At 34.4% G+C, this 253-nt stretch overlaps 1 pseudogene; it reads right to left on the bottom strand.

Annotated features, from left to right (window-relative positions):
- The window catches only part of LOC116698801 (contactin-associated protein-like 4), a 421,932-nt pseudogene that overhangs the window by 19,709 nt on the left and 401,970 nt on the right, over positions 1–253 (bottom strand).

Raw genomic sequence — 253 nt, forward strand, 5'->3', positions numbered from 1 at the left:
ATAGATAGATAGATAGATAGATAGATAGATAGATAGATAGATAGGCAGCATACTGTATATATCCCCATATGCTCCCAAAATTTAAAACAAAATCAACATTTCAACCCTACTGGGTCTCCTTTTTGCTTTTTACCTGAAGAAGATCCAGTAGAGCCGAAATGTTGCCTTTTGTATGAAATGATAAGAGTATAAAGCAGTGTTGTGGACATTACATTTTTTCACTTTTGTATTTTTCATTTGTCCTGCACCTGCC

The sequence above is a fragment of the Etheostoma spectabile genome, chromosome 12, assembly GCF_008692095.1.
Source record: "Etheostoma spectabile isolate EspeVRDwgs_2016 chromosome 12, UIUC_Espe_1.0, whole genome shotgun sequence".
Lineage (NCBI taxonomy): Eukaryota > Metazoa > Chordata > Actinopteri > Perciformes > Percidae > Etheostoma > Etheostoma spectabile.